The following is a 15,001-nucleotide window of genomic DNA, read 5'->3' as shown; positions in this document are numbered from 1 at the left end:
TGTACAGTTTAGTTTGTTTCAGTTTGTTTACTGCAGTATACATGTGTGGGTGGGGGGGGGGGTGGGCGGGGGCGACACAACAGAGCATAATCCTTTGATATTCATTATGCATTCATTTCAGCATGCATTTATTGTTACTTGGTTTGCACACTAGAATACTATTCGACTGAACTCGTCCAATATAACTAGCCATGGCTACCACTACATTTTCAAATAAAAATGTAACAACGTATTTTTCAAATTTGACATCATGGTGAGGTCTATGACTTTTAAATATTAACAAACACATGTACGTTTTTTTTATTGTAAAATACAAATTCTGTTTTATTTTTCCTACTCGTCCATGAGTGCATCACAAAATTGAATTTGACATGGCGTTCCCTCAAATAGATTCAAATAACTTTGAATGTAAAATATTTTGTAAAAAAAAAAAAAAAAAAAAAATGCAAAGGCCTCTTTTGTAAAACGCTTGACCGTTCAGACTCATTTTTGAAAGACTATCATCATATTTACATTGTAAAGTGTATATTTACTCCTAAACCATGTAAAAGTGTTACTGACATCCAGTTATGTGTTATTATATTGTAAATCTACATGTCATCAAGGTCAGGAAATCTAAACCCTTCATAGTTGCCTCCTTCATCGGGGAAAGTCGTTCTGGTTATCTCCATTATGCATGCTGGGAGGGGCACTCTGTTGTGTCTTCCAAGGTAACCATAACACCACCTGATCACCTGCCAATAAGACACATGTCTGTACTTTCTGTGAAATAAAAAATAATACCGTTCTGTTTTACAATCAACAAACTGTATATCATTTGTCCATTTGTTACGTTGAATTGACCAATGTACTAGCCAGTATCAGTGTTACCAGGATAAGTGGGACTGACGAAATGGGCTCAAACAAGGAATAATGGGCTTATCAAGAGAGTCGCCTTTATTGTGGGGGTGGGAAAAGTGTCCTGATACATGTTCATGTATGTACCGGTTCTCATAAAATAGATTATCTGAATATAACAACCAGGTTGTGTGCTTCTATTTCGGTTCAAAAATCTTACAGAAAAAAAAGTTGAAATTTATAAACATTGAAAATTAACTCTTACCGTGGAAGGTCACCTTCAACAGCTCTAGCCCCATACTGTTGTCGGTACGCATAGTACGCTGTCTCTAGTGTTCCGGGGTTCAGACATGTAGCCGAATACCAGGGATGGTCTGTAAAACATCTGAAACCCTCAGTGTCGACTCCAGTATGAACGATTTTCTCCTGTATGGCTGCAATCTCTTTACAGCAAATGCAGTTATGAACGAACTCCATCACCACACATTTACCACAGGAACACCTTCAATTCAAAAAGCAAGACAATTAATAAGTCAGACATTTTTAAGAGAACTGTGGCATGGAATTTAACTCGACATTCATGTACACAACTCAATTTCACCTGGTTGACATCATTACAAATTAGACACTAACAGTTACAGAAAACTACTCACAGACAAAGGTGTCTTTGCATTGTATGATTGTGTAGATAGACGAGCGAGTAAGGCCTATGAGCCAAATGACCTGGTATACACCGTACATGGGTACGTGTTTTGCTGTCATCAATATCAGCAAAAGCCTACATTCACCGGCTATGTTTTTTTAAGTAAAATCAGTGAACTATACTACATGTGTACGTCAATGATTCAGAAATTAAAATTACCAGTCGGTATTGTTCAATCGTTCGTTATACTCAGACTCCAATAAAAACAAACAAGACACAAATTTTTGAATTACTGCCACAGTCTGAAACCAACTGATTTTATTTGTGCCGGATACCGAATTGGGCAAACCGGACACAAGAAAAACAAGCGGGGTACACCTGACCCCTAACCAGGATGCACTTGCACCCGAACCTGGGTTCAATTTGACCCAAAAATACAAAACAAACCAGGATGCACTTGCACCCAAACCTGGGTTCCATTTGACCCAAAAATTAGCTGCATATGTCAGCCACAAACCCAATATAATTTGTGTAGGCCTACACCAGATCAACTTTACTGTGTTTTGTAGAAATTATTAATTTGTTTAATTACACAGAGTACAGGATAGAGTTGCGCTTCCACCGATGAAACCTCAGTCGGAATCATGGCCTCATGAAACTTTCGAACGCCATGGCACAATACCAAAACCAATTAACAAATCCATTGTGTTTATAATAATTATTACATGTTGTTAAATAAACGCCAAAATCGGGGTAAATGGCTGTCTGAACCCTTCCAATTATGCCAATGCAGCAACTTGAAAAAACAGCCAATAAGAACATTGCCAAATAACAGGTGGAGTAAGTGGGATGGCGGTGGGAAAATTATTCATATCTTACCACATTGAAAGACTGTGACGAAGTGACAGATAAAATAATAAGCCCGCCAAAACAAAAAATCCTGATGGGGGGAATCACCATGATTGGTTAAAACAAAAGTAAATGTAATACACTGATTTGCTACATTGTTAAATTGCAACACAGCATGACCCAGAAACCCAGCAAGTGATTTTTTGCAAACTATGCCATGGATGCACAGGGAAAAAACAATTAAATATTGCTTGTAAGAAAAACGCTGTGGGTATGCCCGGAACAGACTGTGTACAATGAAGGTTACGCTGAGTATAAGGCCTTTTATCCTTAGGGTGATAAAAGGAATTATACTCAGACTCCAATAAAAACAAACAAGACACAAATATTTGAATTACTGCCACAGTCTGAAACCAACTGATTTTATTTGTGCCGGATACCGAATTGGGCAAACCGGACACAAGAAAAACAAGCGGGGTACACCTGACCCCTAACCAGGATGCACTTGCACCCGAACCTGGGTTCAATTTGACCCAAAAATACAAAACAAACCAGGATGCACTTGCACCCAAACCTGGGTTCCATTTGACCCAAAAATTAGCTGCATATGTCAGCCACAAACCCAATATAATTTGTGTAGGCCTACACCAGATCAACTTTACTGTGTTTTGTAGAAATTATTAATTTGTTTAATTACACAGAGTACAGGATAGAGTTGCGCTTCCACCGATGAAACCTCAGTCGGAATCATGGCCTCATGAAACTTTCGAAAGCCATGGCAACAATACCAAAACCAATTAACAAATCCATTGTGTTTATAATAATTATTACATGTTGTTAAATAAACGCCAAAATCGGGGTAAATGGCTGTCTGAACCCTTCCAATTATGCCACACGCGCCAAGCGCGCCCACCGAGAGAGAGAGAGACGGAGAAGGGAGGGGGAGAGACAACCAAACACCCCCGTATAAATTATAGGCTACTGAGTCACAACATGCACATCATATCAGGATACCCTCTGCCTACATCATGTTTGAAACAATGAATGCTCGCAAATTACTTCGGAACAATTGATTCCCAAGGGAAGATAAATGCACACCATCGTATGAAAAAAGGCTTACCTCAGACCAAATAAATTGGGGGTGATGAACACAAAGAGCCTGCACTGCTTTGCATTGAGACGCTGCCCAACGATTAATCGTTCGGCGTTTACGTTCCAGCGCCGATTGAGAACGCGCGCCCATGTAAAAAACACGAGGCAGCATATCTGACCAAACAATAGTCGAAGTTGGGTACGCCCAGGCACAATCACGGAGCATCACTGCAATTTGCTGCCGCAGTGCAAACTCATCAATAGTTACGAGGTCATTGGTACCTAAATGAAAAATCAACAAATCTGGGGGAGGTGCCCGTTTTCGGAGGTCATTAAGCAGGTAATCATAATTAGCCATCCCAGCCCCACCTTTGCCTTTCCAATAAACCCGGGCTGGAATCCCGAACGGACCTTCAGCTCGACGCACCAAGGAGTCCCCAACAATCCAAACTGAACCTACGAAATAAAATTAAGTGAAATTGAATCCCGGCCCAAAAATGCATGAAATAACAAACAAGCTAACATGAAAATGGTACCCCCACCCGGACAATCAGCAGCCCGATTGCAGATTGCAAGTAGGGATCGGGCGAATGTAAGACAAAAATGCATTGGAACGCCACCGGCCCATAGCACGGATATTGTCATGAGAGACCCCGAGAGCGGCTGCGGACGATGCAGCACCGATGCGGAACGAGTGCCCCCGAATTTGTTGTCCGCCTAGGCCAGCAAAGAAAACTGCCTTACGTAACACCGAATTGAACTGGTACCGAGTCAATGGCCTGCTATCAAAGTGACAGAAAAACGGCCCGGGATACTCGGGACGGATAGCAATAAAATCCAAGAACCCTTGAACGGGGCATAGTGATTTAGAACTAGTAGTGACAAGACGAATGCGCTGTGGAAAACCATGTTGATTATTTTTTGACTGCCGAAAGGTTAAGCCAACAAACTGATCATGTGACCCCGGTTTCGAAAATTGCACATCCCCGAAAACTAGTACGGACTCCTGTACCCGGGAATTGGAAACCACGGCAAACTCGCCTACGCGTAAAAAACCGAAAAAGGCACCCAGGAAAACTGCCTTGAACATGGTACTTTCAAATTGAGACGCGCAAATGTGAGGAAGTGAATCAATTAGCTGCTGAAGAATTGGCAACGAAATTGGCACCCGATTATCCACTAAACCGCAGCCGCGGCGAGAACCCTCAATCAATTTAGAAACAAGAAAATCTTTCGTAGGATCTGACATCCCATGCAACTTATAAAAATAGCCCACGCCCGAAACATAGTTAGCAATCGTAGCTGGGGCAAGGCCACGCAAGGAAAGCCACGCAACAAAACGACGCACCTCTACCGCCGAAGCAGGCGGCCCTACTGTATCAAGGGATAGTTGCCGAAATCGGCAAAAAGCATTCCACCCCGTAGCATAAGCTTTGTGTGAGTTGGGCGCAATGGATGCTGCCAATAGACGGCTCATCTCATCAGCTACCAAGGAAGAGGTAGAGCAGGGAGCGGTGTCATTACAGCGTCTGCCAATGGGGCTGCCACACGAAAACGACTCATCTGGAAACGAGATAAAGCATCCGCAATCTCATTAAATTTCCCAGGGACGTGAACCGCTCGAAATGATATGTTAAACTCGAGGCAGAGCAGGACAAATTGACGCACAACAACCATGATACGCTTACACGGCGAGGATTTCTTATTAATAATGTGCACAACAGCGAAATTGTCGGTGTTAAACACAACTTTCCTGCCGGCAAGTAGCGGGGCCCAACATTTCAATGCAACGAAAAGCGGGAAAAGCTCAAGGAAAGCGATGGATGGAGGCTGCTGCAAAATACATGGGGGCCAATGACCTTGAACCCACTTGCCTTGGAAATATGCCCCAAAACCAACACTAGCAGCGGCATCAGTGAACAATTGCAAAGTATCGTTCGACTGCCAAGCATGGTCTGCAAACACAGAAACCCCGTTAAAATGCGCCAAGAATTCAAGCCAGGCAAGCAAATCCAGCTTGGCCCCTTGTGAAATCCGAACCATGTGATGGGGGCGAGAAAGCCCTTGTGTTAATGCAATTAAGCGGCGAACAAAAGCCCGCCCCGTAGGAATTGCCCTGCAAATAAAATTAAGGGAGCCTACAATTGACTGAACCCCAACGAGGGAAATCTTACGTTTACCCAACAAGCCCCTAATCTGACATACTAAAGCATCAACCTTTTCTTGTGGCACCCTAATTTGACGCGCAACTGAATCAATCACAAGGCCTAAGAACGAAATCGACTGCACTGGGCCAACTGTCTTCTCCTCAGCTAAAGGGACACCAAGCTCAGCGCAAACCGCCTTAAAGGCCTCAAGCAAAACTGAACAAGAGCTTGAAGATGACCCCACGAAAAGGAAGTCATCAAGATAATGGGTTAAAAAGGAGGACCCAGAAAAACGTTTAACTTGAAACTCTAAAAATGAGCTAAATTTCTCAAATAATGAACATGAAATACTACAGCCCATGGGAAGACACTTGTCATAATAAAACATCCCGCCATAAGTAAAACCTAACAATTCATAATCAACTGGGGCAACCGGTAGCAACCTAAACGCCGATTTAATGTCGGCCTTTGCCAACCATGCACCGTGACCCCCCTTGATAGTCAGCTGAACAGCTTTGTCGAATGAAGCATAATGCACTGAACAAAGATCCCTGCTAATAAAATCATTAATGGATTGACCAGCGGGAAAAGATAAGTGATGGATGAGGCGGAACGTGTTGGGCTCGCGCTTAGGTACTAAGCCAATGGGGGAACATTGCAAGGAAGCCAAAGGACGAGACACAAATGGCCCCGCTATCCTACCTAACGCAATTTCTGTTGCAAGTTTACGCACAACAACCGCGGGCTGAGCCGCAGCAGAAGTGAGGCACACAGAATCGCGCGCCCCCCTAGGGCCAGTATAACCCAACGAAAAACCGTTAGCAAACCCATTACGTAAGACCTCAACATCAGAATCCAAGGGGTAAGAACACAGCCAACAATCCAAAACTGAAAAATTAATTGGCGTTTGAAGAGCGAAAAGACCCAGTACCGGTCCCACTAGCGCCATTGACATTGGCACGATTTAGATTGACTGAGTAATGCTTTTGCATAGCCATTGGATCAGCAAGCTTTTGCGCTGGCAAAGCCGGGAGTTTGTGTGGCCGCGCCGGCGGGGCCGATGCAGCAGTAGCAGGGGAACTAACCCAGCGCGCCTGACCCGCCATCCTACAACGAGTTGCACCATGGCCGGGGCGCTGACACTTAGAACAACTATGCAAAAATTTGCAAACACGGAAATGACAGCCTTGCGTGCCGTTGTACGCAAAACAAAGTCCCGTGCGCACCTTGGAAGAGGAGGGTTGAGGAACGGTTAACACATTGCCACTCGAAAATTGACTAGCTGCAGTAACACCCACCGCTGCCACGGTTAGCCAAAGCTCGGTATCAAGCTTGCCCCAAAAGCGCATGGGGTCTGCCTCCCCACGCAAGCAAAATTGTTCATCGTAGCGCTTCCAACCTTGCCCAGGAAACTGAACTGCAGCCATGTGGATAATTTCGCAGTATTTGAGCAGCTCCCCGCAGCGATTGGGGTGTTTCACCAGAAAAATCGCCATAAAGTTGTGAAAAGCGGACTGCCATTCCTCAAATGTGTCCAATTTCTTGCGTGATCCTTCCGGTTTGCGCACAACTAAATTCCCCCCAACAATTGCCAATGACAAGTTAGCAGTAGTATCCCCCGCCTTAGCGAAAACTGAAGCACTAGAATCATTTAGGAGGAGAGACATATCAATGTACATACCCTGCCAAATTTTTTCTTTGAGCGCCATTGACACTTGAAAACCCAAAGGTGTTCCGACGTCAACTTGTGGAAGAACTGGTGGCCTACAAACCTGCCCAAGAACACCGAGGCCTAACCCACTATTATCAGTACAACTATTCCCACCCCTAGGCACATCAATACAACTAGTACTACTAGTAATAATAGGCCTATTAGTATTACCATAACTACTATCATGATTATTAAATGCATGTGAGGTGGAACAAGGGGCCGCAACCTGACCGGAATCACCGGTGTACTCACCACCCGTCGGCAGGGGCCGAGTCCCGGCAGTCGAGTTGCTGAAAACCGGAGGGGCGACCACCGCCTCGCCGGGCTGCAAACCGTTGAACGTGACTGTTTCATCCCTTACAGTAGAAGCATAGGTTGCCCCGGTGTTTGCCGGCGGTATAATAGCCTGATGCTGGATCCCTGGTGGCGAAATTATTGGCGGCAGGCCTTGACTTGATAGCGGTCGAGGGGAAGACGAAGCCGTGCCGGTATTGAGAGTGATCAAGGCCGGCTGTGCAGATGATGCCCTCACCTTAGCCTTCCGTTTCCCTTGGCCTTTCTTATTCACAGCCGCCGACTGCATCGTGGAACGTCTGTCCATTGGATAGGCGCCTTCCTCATCGACATCGTCAAACCGAGCCGGACGCCGTCTAACTCGAGGCATGATTTCCGTATGCTGGCCAAAGTTGTTATCCCAAATAACTGGAAAAATTTCTATTCCGTATTAAATACTCCTTCTGGAGCGAAAATATTATGAACAATCTCCTGCACTGCTTGCAAGCTTTATCCCAAAACGAAACTGGAAAAATTGACCTTGAAAGCTAAATCAAAGACTAAAATTCCTTCATCAAAAAATTATTCATATCTTACCACATTGAAAGACTGTGACGAAGTGACAGATAAAATAATAAGCCCGCCAAAACAAAAAATCCTGATGGGGGGAATCACAAATTAAAATTACCAGTCGGTATTGTTCAATCGTTCGTTGTTGGCAGCTTGGTCATTCCCATCTTGTTCTTCATCGGGGTCGGCGTCGTCAGCAGCAGCAGCGTCACCTTGCTGTTGGCGTGGTCTTGCCAGTGGCTCGAATCTATATGGTTCAGCCCCACGAACCACCTCATCCTCATCGTCTGGCTCAACGTCATCGCTGTCTCCCGATCCCCCTGAGGTACTTTCAGATCCTTCACTGGAACCATCAGAATCTACACTGATTTCTTCTCAAAATTCGTCACCGGAGTTTTCAGAGTCTGACATGTTTACTTCGTCGAAGAAAGAATCAGCGGACAATAAATGAAATAATGCACGCGCACATTACATGTGGGGCTTGCGTAGCGTGCGTGAGTTGTATGGGTACCAGACTTAGTCAGTCTCCTTTATGACGTCACAGCCATTGCGCAACAACCAATCGTGACCTCTGCATTTTCAGAATCGCGACGCGCGGGCTTTTTAAAAATTCCTTTTTTTAATCTTTTTACAATTTCGAAAAATTATCTTTGTATACTTATATATTGTGTTTGATACATCAGCAACTAGATTTTGAAAGTGGATTGACTGGAAACTTCTCATTTTCCACGCACTTTAAAAGTGAACAAGTATCTTGCAAATTGTACTGATGGGAAATGGAGCTCAACAAACCTTATGAGAAGTTTTGTAATGCAGTCTAGTCCCAATGATGGGTTCTTTTTATTCTTAGCTGGACATTGTGTACTAAACATACAACACAATCCTTCCAAGCTACATAGCTTTGATTATTTGATAAGGAAAGGTATACTTGCAAAGTGTGTCTGACCAAAATCACCAAGGGCATAAATCCTAGGGATAATGGGAGGGGGGGGATGGCCCATAGGATCATTCCCTGCCTCAGATTTAGCCAAGTGGTGAAAACATTTTGTCGATTATTGTACAAATTTATAAAAGGTTAAGCACATAATGATGGGAATACTTTGTCTCAAAATGTGTGCACTCTTACCATATCCTAGGTCTTCCTAGACAAACAAAAATGATGCATACATTTTTCAGATCGGCATACCAAAATTTCAGAATCATTCCCCGACCCCCTTTTCATAACAGATTATGCCACTGACAAATACATTGTACTGAGAGACTGAGCTCATGCTACAAACCTAATGAGAAGTTTGGTATTGAAGTCCAATGTTTTTTGTTTTTTTCTTAGCTGGACATTGTGTACCTAACATACCACACAATCCTTCCAAGCTATTTTGTAAGGAAACTAATCCTTGCAAATTGTACCTGCCCAACAATAGCCCAACACCCTGTACTGAGAGACTGAGTTTAGACTACACACCTAATGAGAAGTTTGGTAATGAAGTCCAATAAAGTTTTTTTTTTAATTCTTAGCTATAGTTTTGACTATTTTGTTAAGAAAAACTAACTTTTCAATTTGTCTCTGACCAACAGTACACTCCTCATGGACTGAAAAATACCTTGTACTGAGAGACTGAGCTCATGCTACAAACCTAATGAGAAGTTTAGTATTGACGTCCATTAAATTTTTTTTCGGAATTCTTAGCTGGACTTTGTGTACCTAACATACTACACAACCCTTCCTAGCTATAGTTTAGACTATTTTGTTAAGAAAAACTAACTTTTCAATTTGTCTCTGACCAACAGTACGCTCCTCATGGACTGAAAAATACATTGGACTGAGAGACTGAGCTCATGATACAAACCTAATGAGAAGTTTAGTATTGAAGTCCAATAAAGTTGTTTTTATAATTCTTAGCTGGACATTGTGTACCTAACATACTACACAACCCTTCCTAGCTATAGTTTTGACCATTTTTTAAGGAAACTAATCCTTGCAAATTGTATCTGCCCAACAATAGCCCAACACACTGTAATGAAGACTGAGTTTAGACTACACACCTAATGAGAAGTTTGGTAATGAAGTCCAATAAAGTTTTTGTTTAATTCTTAGCTGGAAATTGTGTACCTAACATACCACACAACCCTTCCTAGCTATAGTTTTGACTATTTTGATAAGAAAAACTAACTTTTCAATTTGTCTCTGACCAACAGTTCTAAGAAAAAATAACTTTTCAATTTGTCTCTGACCAACAGTGCACTCCTCATGGACTGAAAAATACATTGTACTGAGAGACTGAGCTCATGCTACAAACCTAATGAGAAGTTTGGTATTGAAGTCAAATAATGGTTTTTGGTTTTTTTCTTAGCTGGACATTGTGTACCTAACATACCACACAATCCTTCCTAGCTATAGTTTTGACCATTTTTTAAGGAAACTAATCTTTACAAATTGTATCTGCCCAACAATAGCCCAACACACTGTACTGAAGACTGAGTTAAGACTGAGTTTAAAAAGCTATGATTTCATGAGAATAAACAATCTGTACTGAATGCCATAAAACTGCTGTCCAATTTTCCAAGCTCCTCTAGAGGCCCATGAATAATGTAATTAGTGGTTGCTTTTCAGGTATAGAGTAAGCTTGTTTGTGTGAATCATTTAATTTACCTTTTTTACTTTCTATACAAATCAACATGCATTCAGTGATGAATGTGTACAATATGAACTAGAAGAGTATGTGCCTTCCCCATTGAAAAAGCCATTTGCATGGCTTATGGTCAACATTTTGACATAGTATTTTTTCACTTTCTTTAAAATCATTTTCATTTGAAATAATTCTATGGAACATAACGCCCCAAGTTGTCTCCTTTCAAGAAAAGAAAGAAATAAATATTACTAAACAACATCAAACAAATCAACATTTGACTAGCCCTTGTGCATACTGTCGCTTTTTGGTTTAATACATTGACAAGGTAACCTGTCAGTGAAACAGCACATGCAGAGCACTTACTTTTTTTGTACAATTGTGGAGTACTCTATTGTTATGAGCCCAATGATTATTACTGAGTCTCCGCACTCTCATGTGGAGTGTGAAGGCATGTATAAAGGGATTCCAAAGTTTTCTGATGCAATGTACTATGCTAAAATATCCATGATAACCCTCAGTGGGAAAGGATACAAGTCATTCGAATACCTTTAATATTTAATCAACAAACACTTCATACAAGTATGAATTCATAAAAATGTTGGTCTGTGAATACACAATACTTGTAAGTTATTAGGCCGAGGATATAGTGCATTAAAAATAAACCAAACCTTTATTTTTAATAAAACATGCAATTTGCCTGTTTGATAGCTTCAATTCAAAGAATTACACTCCTTTTCAGTCATTTTTATTCACTGGCATGTGTACAGTATGAACTACCCTTGTGCATGCAATTGCAATGCATTGTTTTTAAAGGTGATTAATTCCACACAAAGTGCGTGGAGAGTGTAGAAGGTGAACAGTGATGTAAGTATAACAGGACTACATAACGAAAAGTAAAGTTCCTTTCCATTGTAATGTACAAATGTTAACGGATGTTTTTTGTTAACAGTGGGTCAATCATTACCGTGGTGACCGGTTGTTTAAACATAATAAAATAGTTTTGATGTTTTATTTTGTAGATTTTAAAAATTTTATTTTGCCTTCTTCAACAAAATATTTTGTTGTTTTATGTTATATTTTCATATTATTGATTATTTGTGAAATCAACTTGAAAAGTGTAATATTAATAGTAATACCATTTAAAACATCAAATTATTTTTAAAAAATGGCACAAATGTGGAGGCTGCTTGAATATAAGTCAGAAAAAACTAATCCTTAAGCATTAGGATCATTCTGGAAAAAAAAGTGGCAGGAAAAAAACAAACTAACGCCAAAAAGAGGCAATCAACAAATAATGTACACACTACACATACATGTACATCATTGTATGCATGTTGGTTTATTAAGAATGTAAAAAGGTAACAAAAAAAGAAGAGATTTATAAATCAAGCATGTACTCTTAAGTTGTAAGTCTGCCATGTATAAAGTAATACATTGTAACAAAACGCACCCAGTTTACACCTGGGGTTTGCCCTCCATCCACCACACAGTGGAGCTCTTGTGGAGCCATCCATATGATCCACACAATGTTTAATACATGCTGGCCATACCAGCTGCTTTGCTTTGCTGTACATGGCTTGCATTAGGTTTTATGCTTGTATGCTGGGCTAAGCAGAAGTGACTTAAGCAAAGACAGGCCTTTTATAAACTGGTTAAACACAAAACACTCTTCAGAATCAGATAAATTAGCAAAAATACCATGTGCATATAGGCCTTACTCGTGACTGTGTCGTTAATGAATAATGTGATGTGTGGGATGAACAAGGAACAGCTTGTCTACTTTGTGTCTCTTGTGAAAATGACATGGATCTGTTTGTAGGTTATAAAAAACAAATATTTAGTGGCTTTAATTTGTGAATTGGGAGGAATATTATCCCTCGGTAAAATAAAGGAATAAAGAAGACTCCTTTTTATTCCTAGCTGGACCTACATGTACCTACCATACCACTACATTCTTCATAACTATAGTTTTTATTATTTTATTGGGAAACTGGTCCTCACAAATTGTGTCTGACAAACGATACACTGTACTGAGGGACTGAGTTTATGCTACAAACCAAATGAGAAGTTTAGTAGTGCAGTCTAGTTCCAATGACGGGTCCTTTTTTATTCCTATCTGTACATTGTGTACTTAACATACCAACATTCTTCATTTACAATCGTTTTTATTATTTTATTGGGAAACTGGTCCTCACAAATTGTGTCTGACAAACGATACACTGTACTGAGGGACTGAGTTTATTCGACAAACCAAATGAGAAGTTTAGTAATGCAGTCTAGTTCCAATATCACTCAAATATTTGTCAGTTTTCAATTACCTGTAGAAAAGAGGACCACACTACCATTGACTCTAAATTTGTCTTTGATATTTTTGCAAAAAAGTAGGGTTTTAAATTTGACTACTGTTTTACTTTGAATGATTATTTTCTGTTTTTATTTTCACAGGATTTACAAGCAAGTGTTGAAAAATTGCAAGATGGCCTCTCCCAGGAAGTGGAAGAGTTGCCTACTGCAGTTGATGACAATATGTTGAGCAATGATGCAGGCAGAAGTGAGACTCAAGACAATTGTCTTGTGGGGAGTCATGCAGATTCCTTAATCAAAGTAAGTGGATACACATGTTCCTTTGTAATTTCATACAAATATCAGGAAGCAAACAGTGCTGGCTTTTACAAAATTTCCCTCTTGATGGAAAGACCTGCTTAAAAGTGAACAAGTATCTTGCAAATTGTACTGATGGGAAATGGAGCTCAACAAACCTAATGAGAAGTTTTGTAATGCAGTCCAATAAAGTTTTTTTTTTCCTAGCTGGACATTGTGTACCTACCAAACCACAACATTCTTCATTTACTATATTTGTTATTATTTTATTGGGAAACTGGTCCTCACAAATTGTGTCTGACAAACGATTCCAGTACTGAGGAACTGCGTTTATGCTACAAACCAAATGAGAAGTTTAGTAGTGCAGTCTAGTTCCATTGAGTGGTCCTTTTTATTCCTAGTTGGACATTGTGTACTTAACATACCACAACATTCTTCATTAAAGGTACACACCGGCTTCGTTGGGCTATTTTGGGCTTCAAACTAGAATACAAGGTCTTCACATGGTCTTGAGAAGTAGAGATGAAATATCCTGAAAAAAAAGTACGGTCACATGGTTTTTCCGAACCGATTTTTTGGTTTGGATAATTACGTGATCTTTTGAGTAGTCTTACTTCAAGACGTGTAAAAGTTAATTACTGCATCAAATTCAACTGTGATTTCAAAGTTATTGTTCATGAGTATTTGACAAAAGAGAGCATGTATTCATATTATGGATACAAATTATACATTATTACGAAATATCGTGCTTATAAAAACTTAACCCAGAGAGTCCGGCCAATGAGAGTGTGCTCCATGTTCCCAGTGCGAGGGGATTGCATGACGTGGCTTGGCGCGGGGCTTGCTCCCACAACCTAGCTCCGAGTAGCGTTGTGTGGACTTGGCTCACACTAGTCACTAGTGTGAGCATAGAGCAAGGACGAGCGAAGTCCACACAAGGTTACTCGGAACTACCACACGACCCATCATGCTGCAAGCTTATGAATATGCAAGAGGGAGTGTGTTTTTTATCCTTTTTACTTGAGGTTTTATCAGCTTTGGATTGTTTGGCTTTATGTTTTTTTACGACAATCTTTGGATTTTGAAGGAACGTTTTCCATGGTTTCGGACCCTTCGAAGGAAATACAACCAATGTAAAGCTGTTTGCGAAGATCGTTGTGTGACCGTACTGTGTTTACAAACAGTTCGGGGATATGCAGACTGGATACTCATGTCTTGACATAGTAATAATAATATTGACAATCAAAGCACCAGTCTACTTGCGACATTGCAGCGTAAATTTCACACTCGAAACGGCTGGTAAAGCGTATGCATTGACTTTTGACCTTTTTTTTTTTTTTTCTTCCCGATTTAAGGGCCGCTTTGATGATTTTTTTTACAACAACAATTTTAAAATTGATTGCCTTTCTTTCTTTATCACTATTGAGCGTAAACGATGAACTGGTGTGTCCCTTTAACTAGAGTTTTTATTATTTGATCAGGAAACTGGTCCTCACAAATTGTGTCTGACAAACGATACACTGTACTGAGGGACTGAGTTTATTCTACAAACCAAATGAGAAGTTTAGCAATGCAGTCTAGTTCCAATGAGGGGTCCTGTTTTTATTCCTAGCTGGACATTGTGTACCTAACATACCACAACATTCTT

The 15,001-nt window shown here is 40.8% G+C and overlaps 1 long non-coding RNA gene across 1 annotated transcript; it reads right to left on the bottom strand.

Annotated features, from left to right (window-relative positions):
- Positions 1-740: 740 nt before the first annotated feature.
- LOC117306023 lies at positions 741-8,762 on the bottom strand. Its single transcript, XR_004520775.1, has 3 exons — positions 8,241-8,762; positions 1,103-1,339; positions 741-762 (listed from the first exon to the last, which is right to left on the bottom strand). It is a non-coding gene; the product is annotated as an uncharacterized LOC117306023 (long non-coding RNA).
- Positions 8,763-15,001: the final 6,239 nt, after the last annotated feature.

Source organism: Asterias rubens, unplaced genomic scaffold (assembly GCF_902459465.1).
Source record: "Asterias rubens unplaced genomic scaffold, eAstRub1.3, whole genome shotgun sequence".
Classification (NCBI taxonomy): domain Eukaryota; kingdom Metazoa; phylum Echinodermata; class Asteroidea; order Forcipulatida; family Asteriidae; genus Asterias; species Asterias rubens.
The sequence above is the reverse complement of the archived record's forward strand: the minus strand, read 5'-3'. Positions and strand labels throughout refer to the sequence as shown.